Consider the following 13,573-nt stretch of genomic DNA (forward strand, 5'->3'; position numbering starts at 1 on the left):
CCTTGGAAATTCCGGTATGGAAATGGGAGGAAATAACAATGGATCTAGTGACCAAGCTTCCTAGAACGAAAAAGGGGCGGGATACAATATGGGTAATCGTGGACCGACTCACAAAAAGTGCCCACTTTTTACCTATTAGAGAGGCCTACTCCTCGGAAAAGATGGCGGAAGTTTACATGAAATAAATAATATCTCGACATAGGGTGCCCGTGTCAATCGTCTCGGATCGGGATACGAGATTCACCTCTTGTTATTGGCAGAAGTTTCATGAAAATATGGGCACGAAGTTACACATATGCACCACCTATCACCCTCAGACTGACGGTCAATCAGAAAGAACTATCCAAACACTTGTCGATATGTTGAGAGCATCTGCATTAGACTTTGGGGGAAATTGGGATGACCACTTGCCACTAGTGGAATTCTCTTATAATAACAATTACCATAGTGGTATCTAAATGGCTCCTTATGAATTATTGTATGAAAGGAAGTGTAGGACTCCCGTATGTTGGGGGGAAGTAGGACAAAGGGAGCTTGCACCTAACGATTTAATAGCAATGACCAACGAAAAGATCGATCTAATTAGAGCTCGACTGAAAGCGGCTCAAGATCGGAAAAAGGCATATGCAGATAAGAGAAGACGTCCTATTGAGTTCCAAGTCGGAGATCATGTTCTACTAAAAGTATCCCCGTGGAATGGCATTATACATTTTCGTAAACGGGGTAAATTGGGTCCTCGTTATATTGAACCGTTTAAGATTTTGGCTCGAGTCGGGAAGGTTGCATATCGTTTAGAATTGCCTTCTGCACTAGACGGGATCCATAACACCTTCCATGTATCACAATTGAGAAAGTGCCTTGCGGATGAATCAGGATGAATCGGCATTTGTGCCTCTTGATGACATTGAAGTAGATGAGGGATTAAACTATATCGAAAGACCTATAGCCATAAAAGACGTAAAAATAAAGAATCTTCGCAATAAATCCATTAGACAAGTTTTGGTTCAATGGCAACACCGGAAGGGATCGGAACTTACATGGGAAACGGAAGATGAAATGCAGGAGCACTACCCTTTTCTTTTCGGTACGTAAATGTTAATTTGTTATGTGTTCAGGTTTCGGGGACGAAACCTCTTTTAAGGGGGTAGACTTGTAACACCCCAAAAAGATTTATTAGGCACATAATTTAAATTAATTAGAAAAAAAATTAACTTAGTTAGTAAAATGTTAAAATGTTAGTTAAATAATGAAAGTGCCTAAATGAAACAAACTCTAAGATTAGAAGGGCTAAAGTTGTACAATATTAAAAAAATGGAGTATTAGAAGGTTGAAAACCCAAAACACACACACTGGTGTGTGTCTGGGGATCGAACAGAGCAGGGGGAGAACAAGGTGAAACCTTTGTTTTCTAATTCCATCAATTGAATTGAAATTTCAAAGAGAATCTAGTGCATGAACTTCAATTTGTACTCATCTAAACTCGATTATTGAAGTGGCGTGAAAGAAGAAGGCTCAAACGCTAAGAAAACAGAAAGCTCACAAGATCGAGGTATGTTAACTTACGCATACATTTCTATTATGTCATTTAATGTTCTTATACGAAAACCTTAGTTATGTTAGCTTACTGTAGTTTTAGAGTATTTAGCCTAACCCTTTGCGAACGGGTCATATGGAATGAATGCCTATGAAAGGAAACAAATCATAGTCGGCTCGTCTTGAACGAGTCAAACGAATGGAAAATTACGTGAAAAAGAATGATATTGATTAACCCATCATGAATGAGTTGAATGGGATGTATGAACGAATGATGAAAGGAATGTATTCGATTCGTTGTAAACGAATTGAATGGATGATTATGATATGAATATGATTAATCCGTTATTAAAGGATTAATGGATGGTATGTTTTATCTCAAATTGAGAGAGTAAGTATTGACCCGTTTCGACGGGTCAAGTAAAAGTAAGTATGACATGAAGGAATGGAGTGAATTACATTAATTCGTTAGTTTAGATATTGATGTGATTAACGAAATTGATTTTTATAAGTTTGCTTTGATGTAGGTAAATCCGCAACTTAAGCTACATGGCGAACTTGGATCGAACACACGAACCATGCCCACCTCGCGCTTCCAAAGTTAACTACTTTGAATAGATTAAGCTTTTGTTTTTATGTACAACCGACATGTGTAGTCTTTTGATGTTATTATGTTTTGGAAAAGGTTAGTTTTGTTAGTAAATCTTGTAATTAAAACAAGTTAGACATGTCTACTTTTGGGTCGAAAGGTTGTTTATGAAAATATTATGTTGTTAAAAAGTTGTTTATGAAAGGTTTATGTTGTCGAAAGGTTGTTTATGAAAGGTTGTTTATAAAAAAGGTTGTTTTGAAAGGTTGTTTATGAAAATGTTATGTTGTTAAAAAGTTGTTTATGAAAGGTTTATGTTGTCGAAAGGTTATTTATGAAAGGTTGTTTATAAAGAAAAAGGTTGTTTCGAAAGGTTGTTTATGAAAATTTTATGTTGTTAAAAAGTTGTCAAAATTTATCAAGATTTATTTACTTAACATATTGGTCGAATGCTTTATAATTGGGGTGTTTTAAAATGTACAAGAATACTTGAATCTAAAGAGCATACAGACTGAAAGAATAGCTGCTTTTAAAAGCAAGGGCAAAAGTGATAAGGAGGCACAACAAATCTTATCTGCGGAATTCACAAAAGTGAATAGACTAGAATATTTTGCCAAAGATGTTAGCCAAAAGGCTTCACAAGGACCATTAAACAACCCTGAGCTCAGAAAAGCTTTAAGGGCAGATTACTTGGAATTCATAATGAAGAACAAGCCTTACACAGCCACAAGGGCTCAATTCTCTGGTTAGACTACAAAATCCCTTCTAGAAGAAATTGAAAGGATTGAGAAGTTAAAGCTCAATCCAGATATCAAGTTCACTCCTACTAATCGGAAAGCAGGTAAAAAGCATGTTGGTCAAAAAGTTGTTGAATTGAGAAGAACGAAGGAAGAGGCGATGGCAGCAAAGTTTGGTTCTATGCAATCAATGGCCAGGTGGGATGATTCAACAATCAAAGAGCAACAAGAAATTAGAAGAATTAAGAGCTAAAGATCTCTCAGTCCCCCAAAGGCCAAACTATGAAGACATAAATGTACCTATCAGCCTTCTGGTCAATCCTTCAAAACTTTCATCTACAAAGAATGTCTCCTTAACTATTAGATACTATCTCAAAAGATAAAAGGAGATGTCTTCAGAAAATCTCAAAAAGTATGAAGATGATATAAGGAAAGAATGGATTACAAATGAACTCATGTATGGGCATCCAGATGCAAAACTAGAAGAGCTGCTTGAGCAAATCATGGGAAAACAATTTTCCTCACCTCTTCCAATAAAATCGGTCCCAGAAAATATATAAGCCTAAAAAATATAAAATGGTCTTCCAATAGAGCAAGCCATGAATTGATAATAGTCAGGGCCAATGGAGAAGTGAAAAAAACTTCAATGAATAGTGTCATGGGCCTGAAAATTGAAGATCTGCAAGATCTACTGGATCTTCCACTTGAAAGGGATGCAAATGACTATCTCTAAAAGATTTGAGAAGCAATTTAAAGCCCAAATCAGAGAGAAGTTGAAAAGGAATAAAAATTGATCCAATAAACATTTGTTTTGGCATCATCTGTTCTAGGGGAAGATTGTTGGACATACAAAAGAACAGATGATATTCAAAACATGACAATAATATCAAGAAATAAATAGTTGATGTAGCATTCTCCTCCCAAAGATAGTGAATCTTGAACACCTAAATCCGGGCATTTGTTGAAGACCAGCTAACATTTGTTTGAAGCCTTGGAACCGCTGTTCATGATAAAAAAAAAGTATGTTCAAGTACTAAAGTCTGTTGAAGTAAAGGTATGATGAAGAAGATCAAACATCTGTCTGGCCAAACAAATGTTTGGAACAAAGCAATAGAGGATAGCTTAACAGTTCTTTCCAAATGTAACAGTATTTGCTTTTTAACAATGTTTGCCATAGTTAGATCATTTGTTTGATTCCCACAGATGTTTGCAAACATCTATGAAATCTTTTTTGTTAGGAATATTAGATGTCACTATCAGGGTGATGTCAGCCAATCACAAACAGAACTTTCGTATTTAGTATAAATAGATCTCCTCTATTAGAGATCTATTCATCACTACACATCACCTTTTCTTTTGTACGAACAGAATTGTTTAGTGATCAGTCTGAGGGAGAGTCTACAGTGTCAATCTTTTGTAAAACATTATTGTAATCATTTGATTATATATGAAAAACTGATGTTGATGATGATTTCTCATTTGTGAATTTTTATCTTTACTTACAATACAAAAAAGTTTTGATCTTAATTATTGATTAGTGACAAACCTTGTAAACTCAAAGTTAACTGAAAATGACAACTTTTTTCTAAAACTGGTCTGACCATCTATTCTAATCTCCCGTTCAACCGCTAGCAAACCGGTTCAAATGAAAGTAGTTAAATACACTCAACGGAAATAGAAATGGCTATAAGTAATAAGAGTTCTTTATATTATAAAAAGTTGTTGTAAATGGTTGTGAGTGTAGGGGAGAGAAAACATTATTGTTTATCTGTATATTTAAGGGAACATTGTTGACACTGTAATTTTTTAATGTTTTTTGAAAGTGTTTGTAAATGAAGAAGATGGAAGATGTAATGATAAATGTATTAAAAAAAATTAATTAAAAAGAGAGGGAAAATATAATTTTAATGTAGTTATGGGATTTTTTCGCGATAAATTTAGAGAGAATATGGGTATACGGCCTCGGCTTGGTTGTTACGGTATTTCTTCACTGTCCACGGTGGAAGCCGAGGGCTTGGTTGATGTCTTCAGTTTACAGGAATTAAAGAGTGTGGTTTCTGATTGCGGTGCTGACAAAGCTCCGGGTCCTGATGGATTTAACTTTAGATTCATTAGGCATTTCTGGCATTTATTCGAGAAGGACTTTGTGGATATTTTGGACCACTATCATCAGGCCGGTCGGTTTAGTCCCGGGGTTGGGTCTTCATTCATTACGTTGATTCCAAAGGTGAGTGATCCATCTAATCTGCGGGATTTTAGGCCGATTAGTCTTATCGGGAGCATTATTAAAGTTGTTTCTAAGGTTTTGGCGAATCGATTGAAGTCGGTATTGGGTCGAATAGTGCAAGAGACTCAGTCGGCTTTCTTACAAGGAGGTATATTCTTGACGGTCCTCTTATGACCAACGAGGTGATTGCTTGGGCTAAGAAGAGAAATAGGAAAATATTCTTGTTCAAGATAGATTTCGATAAGGCTTACGACAATGTCAACTGGGACTTCTTGTTGTCGGTCATGTCTCAGATGGGTTTTCCTCCGGTTTGGTGTAAGTGGATTCGTGGTATTTTGGTTTCCTCTAGAGCTTCAGTGCTAGTGAATGGTTCTCCTACTTTCGAATTCGGGTGCCAAAAAGGGATCCGTCAGGGAGACCCGCTTTCGCCTTTTCTGTTTATCCTTTTGATGGAGGCTTTCTCGGGTATGATGAATCAGGCCAGTGATATAGGGGCGTTTCATGGCGTTAAGCTCCCTAATGATGGCCCGGTTTTGTCCCATTTGCTTTACGCGGATGATGCCATGCTTATGGGGGAGTGGTCTTCACATAACTTTATTAACATGAGACGCATCTTACGTATTTTCTATCTATGTTCCGGGCTAAAGATTAATTTACACAAGTCGGTGCTTTACGGAGTGGGTGTGGAAGCTGACGAGGTAGTGAGTATGGCCGAATCCATGGGGTGTAAGCCGGGTATTTTACCATTCACGTATTTGGGTATCAAGGTTGGGGCGAATATGAACAGGGTATCAAGTTGGGAGCCGGTGGTGACGACGTTTAAACGGAGGTTATCCAAATGGAAAGCCAATACTCTTTCGATCGCCGATCGGTTAACCTTGATAAAATCGGTCTTGGATAGTTTGCCTACGTATTATTTCTCTTTATTCAAGGCCCCGAAGAAGGTGGTTGATGTTCTAGAGGGTTTGATGCGGAGGTTTCTATGGGGTGGTTCGGACAAAGTGAGGAAGATGAGTTGGGTTTCTTGGGAGGTTGTTACTAAAAGCATTAAAGACGGTGGGTTGGGGATTGCGTCTCTTGAAACTAATAATAATGCCTTGTTAATTAAGTGGCTTTGGAGGTTTTTGAATGAGCCTAACTCGATGTGGAGAAGGGTTGTGGTGTCCATTCATGGGTCGGCTAGGTGTTGGGGTATTGCTCCCGTCAATGGTGCAATCACGGGTGTGGGGAAGAATTGTGTCTCGTTTTGGAACAAGCACAAGGTGGATGGGATCGGTTTAAACGGCGTTTTACGTGGTAGTCTTGGTAATGGGCGTCAATTGAGGTTTTGGTTGGATACGTGGTTGGGTAATCAACCATTAAAGGCCGTGTACCCCTCGCTATATAGTCTCGAAAAATCCAAAGGGGTGGTGATCGCTGACAGGTTGAAGCGTATTGGTACTTCTCGTGTGTTGGTTTGGGATTGGATTCGGGCTCCTTCTTCCACAGTGGAGCTCTCGGACAAGCAGAGGTTAGAAGACCAGCTTCATGCGGTCACTTTGTTGGATAGAGATGATACTTGGATCTGGTCACATGGTTCGGACGACGTTTTTCAGATTGCTTCGATAAAAAAATGGCTACGTGGCTCGGTTTCTAGTAACGCAGAGTTTGGTTTCAAGTGGAGTTCTTGGGTCCCTAACAAATGCAACATCTTCATGTGGCGCGCTTTCTTGGATCGTCTTCCGACCAAGACGGCTCTTGCCCGAAGACATATTAATATTGATGATCGTTCGTGTGTGTGGTGCGAGGATGCTGAAGAAAATATAGAACATGTTCTGACAGGTTGCGCCATTGCTTCGGGGGTGTGGAACTCTCTAGCTAGTTGGTGTAATATTCCTAGACCGTTCGTCTTTCATGTCAACGATTTGGTGGAGCTTCACGAGCATAGCGGGGTGACGGGTATTAAGAAGAAGGTCCTCCAGGGGATTATTATCATAGCTTGTTGGAGATTGTGGAGAGCTAGGAATGACAAGGTTTTCGATAGTAAGGCGCCCATTGTGACGGAGTTGGTTGCGGACATAAAGTCATTGGGTTTTCTTTGGTATAAACATAGATTTAAAGCGGGGGTAGTGGATTGGAGTAGATGGTGTTTGTTTGATGTAACGTAATTTGAACTATTGTTTTGGTTTTCGGCTTATATCTCCGCCTTGGTGATAGTTGTCGGTTTTGGTTGGTTTTAATGAAGTTCACTTTTCAAAAAAAAAAGTTATAGGATAGCAATGGTAAAAGAAATTTGAGTAGTACATTTATGTACGTGATAGAAACTTAGATCTGTATCAATAAAACCGGCTTTGATTTAAATTGAAGTTATTAATTTTGGACGGCTTTAATTTCCTTTATTAATGAATGCAACTGAAAGCAAATATAATTTAAAAAAGTCAGTTTTGTTTTATTACTAGTTTAGATAACACTAGTTTTTTTTTTTGAAAATTAAATTTCATTAAAAACACACCTCCGACCCAAACGGGCAAAAGGCCAACAAACAAAAGACCCCCGACCCAAACGGGCAAAGGGCAACCAGATTACAACATATACATCGGATATTTACACCACTCCTTCCAATTGATATATTTACAAGAAGATCTATTTTTCATCCAAGCATAACCCCTAGATTTAATCTCAGAGAAAATCTCTTGCGGGCTCCTCCTTAACTGTTTGAACACCAAATCGTTCCTAGCTTTCCAGATACACCAAACGGTAGTTATAACCAAACCGAGCATAATCTTTTTAGCTTTTTTCCCAAAGAGACTCAAATTATGGATATCCAGTATATCCTTGAAGGAGAAGGCGAAGATCGGAGGAATATTGCACCAAGCACTAATAGACGACCAAACTCTGGAAGCCAACGAACATGCCGTGAACAAGTGATCCACCGATTCTTCATACTCGTCACAAAAAGGACACATAACAGACGGAACGTCCACATTCCTTCTTTTCAAGTTAACTTTTGTAGCAAGCCTGTCTAGATTACCTCTCCACGCCATTATGTTACATTTTATCGGAATCCATTTGCACCAATCAAATTTAGGAAGGCAGCTATTTCCCCTATCGTTTATACGCTCCTTTTTCACCGAACTGACCGAGAAGCCATCCTGGTTGTCAACGTTCCATAACCAAGAATCCGAATCGTTGGACAGTCTCACCATGTTTAAGACTTCCGCACATTCCTGCCATTCCTTTAGCTCGGTATCCGTCTCGGGTTGTCTAACCCAGCTCCAAGAGTAGCCATCATTATCTTGCGCCATCTTAATTCTGTCCGCAACCCTGCAAGATTTAAACCTTTCCAAAACAAACAAATGTTAGATAACACTAGTTATCTAACAAAAGAAGAGGTTGTCGTCTTGTCGAGTTAGCTCTAGAGAAATAGATGAGATACTTTATAATAAAATTTATATCTTTTTAAATTTTATAATGAAATGGAGACCTATTTAACGTAATACACCTGTCAATTTAAATATGAGTCGGTTAATTATTAAACATCTAAACTCCAACGTGATTTATTATTGATCGATGACTCAAAATATTATTATTATTATTATTATTATTATTATTATTATTATTATTATTATTATTATTATTATTATTATTTGTATCAATTACTCAATATAAAAAATGCATGTCATGAGTTTATTTTTTAGGTTTTCTTGTTTATTTTCTATACCGAGTGCCCATAGCATATTGATACCATAATGACCTAAGCGGGTAAACTGAAAGTGTTCTTTTTGTTCATATTTTGCAATAAATTCACTGATGTTGGATTTTGAAGTTTTAATTGGCCGGAAATTGGACGCTACTTTAGTTTATACCTAAAAAGCCCGCCGCAACAGGCTGATGTGTTTACTGTTACTATTACACAAGTTTGATAAACAATAGTGGCACCCCATTGTGGGCCATGGGGTGCTATATGTGTATCTCTTTGACCTGTATTTCACCTGAGATAATCTATATTGTTTGAAATAATATTACATTAATTAGGTTATCTATAATAGAGTTTGAAGTTATTAGAAACTAAGGTTATTATTGTAATATTACATTTTTAACTCGTTTTTTGTTCATTTACATTTTACTATTTTAGAAAGATATTTAATTTACATAAAATCTACTAGTTGCACCAGTAAAATCTACTAGCTATATAGTTTTATGTAAATTAAATATCTATTTTACAAAAAAAAAAAAAAACGAGTTAAAAAAAGGCCTAAATTTTTTTAGTTTTATCTAAAATACCTAGCTATATAGTTTTTTCTAAAATACCTAGCTATATAGTTTTATGTAAATTAAATATCTTTCTAAAATAGTAAAATGTAAATGAACAAAAAAAACAAGTTAAAAAAAGGCTTAAATTTTTTTACATGAAAGATATTTATTATTATCAATCATTTCAATCCAAAATTGAAAACGAAAATTTAATTTACATAAAACTATATAGCTAGTAGATTTTATTTATAAAAAATCTATTTAAAAAAATACTGGTGTAACAAATAGATTTTATTTTAAATAAGAAATTTAATAAAAATATGAAAATAAAAAAATAGAGTTTATGTTAATTAGAAGATATAATAAAATAATGAAAATAAAAAAATAAATAGATTTTGTAAAATTGATTTAAACTTAAATAAAATTAGGTGTTAGTACCCAAATGTGTTATATTGATAAACTTAAAAAAATGCAAGGGTATTTTAGTCATTAATTAACTAATTTTGGTGTTAGTACCTAAAGGTGTTACAAAATTAAAACCATAGAACCTAAACCTGTTAAAAAAAGAAGTTAGTACCCAAAGGTGAAATTATGTATAAACCACATGACCTATTTGTGTAATTAACTCTATTAATAAAAAATTATCTTTAAAGTGTTCCGTGTTCCATCTTGGAAGTAATTATAGAGCTATAGTTGCATTAACACATGAAGTTGATATAGAAATAACCATATTGAAGGAGGGGTTTAATGGTCATACTATAGTATTATTAGTGGAATGGTCAACAAGAAACATAATTAACGTTAGTTAAATTTGTAATTCTGATAGCAACTGGTAACTAAAATTACTAACTTATGAAACCGAGAATCAAGCCCCTACCTAAAAACAACCTAGACATGACCCATTAAATTCTTGGCCTTTTTTTTCTATCCCGAGGACCTCATTTGTATTTACTTTTTGTTGCTGCTGTTAGTGTCTAGCATTATGATAGTTGTTAGCCGCTAAAAATACATATTTCACAATATTCAGATGCCCTTATTCTACTATATCTTAAAAGACAATTCTATTCTACTATATCTTAAAAGATAAAGTCGGTGGGGTGCCCCACCGGCTTTGCCTTAAACCCCCTAAACTTTTACAATTTTGCGTTTCAAGCCCCTCAGCTTTGCTACCCCCTAAACTTTTACAATTTTGCGTTTCAAGCCCCTCAGCTTTGCTACCCCCTAAACTTTAAGAATATTTCATTTCAAGCCCATCAGCTTTGCTACGGCCCCTTCACTTTTGAAGTAATCAATTTTAGTCCCCCACGGGCTTTGCCTTACCCCCCCCCCCCCTCCCAAACTCTTATCTAACTTTACTATTCTTCTACTTTAACAATTGGCATTTTTAGCCCCTAGCTTTTTACTAATTTCTATATTACTTAAAGTACAAAGTCGGTGAAACTACCACTATTTGACTTTCAAAATTTCCACCTTTAGCTTATAGTTTTGTAATTCATATTTTTTGCATATAAAATTTTCCTTTTTCTTTACTCTCTACTTTTGTAACTTGTATTTTTACCTGTACTTTGGTAATTTACGTTTTTGGCACATATGCTTTATAATACGTTATGATTGTACAGTATAAACTCGATTTGCTTTACATTTTAATCCAATTGCAACAAATCTATAGGTTACATTGAGTTCAGTCGGATACGTCGAAACGCACATTGTTATATGATTAACACATCACATAACGCTTGGACTAATCCGTTAGACGTTTGTGATATACCCGCGCCTCTTATTACTAGTTAACTTAAAAATGCAAGACTTCTAAATGGTATTGTTTCTCATAAACTTTTGGCTTGCGAGTTTCAATTTTGTAGCCTGCACTTGCATAAACCATCTTAGGTAGACATTTTAGCAATAGCGGTAAAATGAGGCTTCCCTTACGCTATATCAAACTATATGATCCGTGGGAAATCTTCGTAACATTCTCTTATTTTATATGTAAACTATATTATTGTTCAAATTTCAGGTATGCCTGGTTGTCGCTAATTTCTATTATCAAGAAAAAAGCTTCATATTTGCCCATTTTTTGTAGTTTTGATGAAACCAACAGTTGATATTCTAATGCATTAATTTTTCTAACATCCGTTTAGCAAAAAAAAATATAAGTTGAAAAAAAATTACACTTCTTAAATGTTTTAGTGTTTGGTCTCCAATTTTATTAGAAACCGACTCACCGTTAGTAACTTTGTGATTTGGTTGATATTTTTATTTTCAAAGATAAATTGCAAGGATCATTAGAAAGACCCACAAGCAAATGAATTGAGAGACCAATGTAAGTCCTAAATCAAGTTTATTTTTATTTTTTTTTTGAAGATTTGAGGCTTAAAACCAGTTTTCAGCACAGATCTTCATGTGAGTATTCTTTATTTACAGTTTTTTTGTTTCTCTTTTTTACTTGGTTCTTTATAATTTTTAGGGTTCTTGATTTCAGATATAATGTTTGAATCACTGCTCTGGATCAACTGTCAAAACCGGACCATGAACACGCCCCTGTCGTTGGTCAGCTGCAGTGCTCATTCTTCCCCTCCACCAGTGAATCTCCACCGTTAACTTATGTGTGTGGTAAGCTTTTTATTTGTGTGTGTGTGTGTTTTTGTATGCTAATTTATCGGGTGATAAACTATGCTTCCTTGAAAAGTTGGATTTATTTGTTTGTTGGAGTCAAAAATATACTTTTTCTTTGCCACTGAATTTATATATAGATATAGATAGTGGCCCTCATTTGAATTGTTAGTTGTTCAAAATTTATGCTAATATTTTTTATTAAAATGGTTTTTTGGGTATCGGTGGCGTTGCATTAGCTGGACTGCTTGGAGTCGTTAGAGCACAAGGCCGGCCGTTATTAGATTTTGTAAACCAAAAGATTGTTGTTGTTGGAGCTGGAAGGTAGTGAAAAAATAAATAAGATATGTTACTATTAATGCTAATTTAGAGTATATATATATATATATATATATATATATATATATATATAGGATAATGCTAGATAAAAAACCCTAAAATTCTTAGAAAACTCTGGAAACCCAAATGGGAAGCCATTTTTACCCAACCTCCCGACATTTTTTTTTTTTGAAAAAAATTACACATGTAATATACATGTTTTAGAGTGTTTTGGGCCAAAAAAAACAAAAAAGCGCCGAAGGGATTTTTTAAAAAAAAATAAACAAATTTCAGCTCCTAACACGTGTTAAGCAAAAAATCCATAATTTCGCTGAAAATTGCTGAAACTTGTTTTTTTTTTTTAAAATATCCCTTCGGCGCTTTTTTGATTTTTTTGGCCCAAAAGTCTTAAAAACATGTATATTACATGTGTTATTTTTTTCAAAAAAAAAATGTCGGGAGCTTGGGTTTTCTCGGGTTTTTTATATATATAGGGTTTTCTATCTAGCCCTACCCTATATATATATATATATATATATATATATATATATATATATATATATATAGTGTGAGGTTCATTGGGGAACACTTAAAAAGTGGGGAACAGCGGGGAACCGACTCAAACGAACTCCGATTGGACTCATTTCAGTTGCGTTGGAACCGGCTCGTCGAACCCTAACTAGGATCTTTTAACCCTGAACCCTAAATCATAACCCCTAAACCCTAAATATATTAGGGTTTGGCTTTTAGGGTTTTTCTTTAGGGTTTAGCTTTAGGGTTTAGCTTTATGGGTTTAGATTTAGTGTTTAGGGTTTAGCTTTAGGGTTTAGGGTTTAGCTTTAGGGTTTAGCTTAGGGTTTAGCCTTTAGGGTTTAGTTTTTAGGGTTTATAGTTTAGATTGTACGGTTTATCTTAGGTTTTAGCCTTATTTTTTAGCTTTAGGGTTTAGAGTTTAGGAGTTAGGATTTAGGGTTTAGGGTTAAAAGATCTTAGTTAGGGTTCGATGAGCCGGTTCCAACGCCGCTGGAATGAGTCTAATCGGAGTTCGTTTGAGCCGGTTCCCCGCTGTTCCCCAATTTTTAAGTGTTCCCCAATGAACCTTCCCCTATATATATATATATATATATATATATATATATAGGGGAAGGTTCAAATAAAAACCACTAGTTATTGTGAAAACTCGAAAATTAATTAAAAAAAACCAAATAAACATACAAAAATTTTTTTTTTAATTTTTTTTTTGCAATCAAAATTTCGCAGGTTTTTTAATATAAAAAAAATTTCAAAAAAAAAAAAAAAAAATTTTTGTGTAGTGCACATGTGTAA

The sequence above is a fragment of the Helianthus annuus genome, chromosome 8 (genome assembly GCF_002127325.2).
Source record: "Helianthus annuus cultivar XRQ/B chromosome 8, HanXRQr2.0-SUNRISE, whole genome shotgun sequence".
Taxonomy (NCBI): Eukaryota; Viridiplantae; Streptophyta; class Magnoliopsida; order Asterales; family Asteraceae; genus Helianthus; species Helianthus annuus.